Source organism: Nerophis lumbriciformis, linkage group LG33 (assembly GCF_033978685.3).
Source record: "Nerophis lumbriciformis linkage group LG33, RoL_Nlum_v2.1, whole genome shotgun sequence".
NCBI classification, from domain to species: domain Eukaryota; kingdom Metazoa; phylum Chordata; class Actinopteri; order Syngnathiformes; family Syngnathidae; genus Nerophis; species Nerophis lumbriciformis.
Window position 1 is genome coordinate 202,501 of NC_084580.2, and position 2,150 is coordinate 204,650.

A 2,150-nucleotide genomic window follows, 5' to 3' on the forward strand; every position below is an offset into this window, starting at 1 on the left:
AGGCCTCTAGAGAAAAGTTTGGTTTTTTGTCTATGTGTCATCATTTTAGAGTACCAGGCCTCTATAGAAAAGTTTGGTAAATTTGACTAAGTGTCTAGGAGCATTTCCCTTTAAGAAGGCCGACCTGCTATGGTTCTCCACCCGGGTACGGAAAGCAAAATTAGTCCCTCTCCTCGCTGGAAGTCCAAAAAAAAAAGGCGTGAATTTGACTAAGTGCCTAGGAGCATTTCCCTTTAAGAAGGCCGACGTGCTATGGTTCTCCACCTGGGTCAGGAAAGCAAAATTGTCCCTCTCCTCGCTGGAAGTCCAAAAAAAAGGCGTGAATTTGACTAAGTGCCTAGGAGCATTTCCCTTTAAGAAGGCCGACGTGCTATGGTTCTCCACCTGGGTCAGGAAAGCAAAATTGTCCCTCTCCTCGCTGGAAGTCCAAAAAAAAGGCGTAAATTTGACTAAGTGCCTAGGAGGATGTCCCTTTAAGAAGGCCGACGTGCTATGGTTCTCCACCTGGGTCAGGAAAGCAAAATTGTCCCTCTCCTCGCTGGAAGTCCAAAAAAAAGGCGTAAATTTGACTAAGTGCCTAGGAGGATGTCCCTTTAAGAAGGCCGACGTGCTATGGTCCTCCACCTGGGTCAGGAACGCAAAATTGTCCCTCTCCTCGCTGGAAGTCCAAAAAAAAGGCGTGAATTTGACTAAGTGTCTAGGAGCATTTCCCTTTAAGAAGGCCGACCTGCTATGGTTCTCCACCTGGGTCAGGAAAGCAAAATTGTCCCTCTCCTCGCTGGAAGTCCAAAAAAAAGGCGTAAATTTGACTAAGTGCCTAGGAGGATGTCCCTTTAAGAAGGCTGACCTGCTATGGTTCTCCACCCGGGTACGGAAAGCAAAATTAGTCCCTCTCCTCGCTGGAAGTCCAAAAAAAAGGCGTAAATTTGACTAAGTGCCTAGGAGGATGTCCCTTTAAGAAGGCTGACCTGCTATGGTTCTCCACCCGGGTACGGAAAGCAAAATTAGTCCCTCTCCTCGCTGGAAGTCCAAAAAAAAGGTGTAAATTTGACTAAGTGCCTAGGAGGATGTCCCTTTAAGAAGGCCGACGTGCTATGGTCCTCCACCTGGGTCAGGAACGCAAAATTGTCCCTCTCCTCGCTGGAAGTCCAAAAAAAAGGCGGAAATTTGACTAAGTGCCATCATTTTAGAGTACCAGGACTATAGTGGGGGAATTGGAGCCCTCTGGTGGACACTCGCTGCAAATGCACCCTGAATTAAAGACATTATTTCCAGTTCTTTTGGGGCCCTATTTTCAGGCGTAAATTTGACTAAGTGTCTAGGGGCATGTCCCTTTAAGAAGGCCGACCTGCTATGGTTCTCCACCTGGGTCTGGAACGCAAAATTAGTCCCTCTCCTAGCTGGAAGTCCAAAAAAAAAGGCGTGAATTTGACTAAGTGTCTAGGAGGATGTCCCCTTAAGAAGGCCGACGTGCCTTGGTTCTCTACCTGGGTACGGAACACCAAATTAGTCCCTCTCCTAGCTGGAAGTCCAAAAAAAAGGCGTGAATTTGACTAAGTGTCTAGGAGCATTTCCCTTTAAGAAGGCCGACGTGCTATGGTTCTCCACCTGGGTACGGAACGCCAAATTAGTCCCTCTCCTAGCTGGAAGTCCAAAAAAAAGGCGTGAATTTGACTAAGTGTCTAGGAGCATTTCCCTTTAAGAAGGCCGACGTGCTATGGTTCTCCACCTGGGTACGGAACGCCAAATTAGTCCCTCTCCTAGCTGGAAGTCCAAAAAAAAGGCGTGAATTTGACTAAGTGTCTAGGAGCATTTCCCTTTAAGAAGGCCGACGTGCTATGGTTCTCCACCCGGGTACGGAAAGCAAAATTAGTCCCTCTCCTCGCTGGAAGTCCAAAAAAAAAAGGCGTGAATTTGACTAAGTGCCTAGGAGCATTTCCCTTTAAGAAGGCCGACGTGCTATGGTTCTCCACCCGGGTGCGGAAAGCAAAATTAGTCCCTCTCCTCGCTGGAAGTCCAAAAAAAAGGCGTGAATTTGACTAAGTGCCTAGGAGGATGTCCCTTTAAGAAGGCTGACCTGCTATGGTTCTCCACCCGGGTGCGGAAAGCAAAATTAGTCCCTCTCCTCGCTGGAAGTCCAAAAAAAAGGC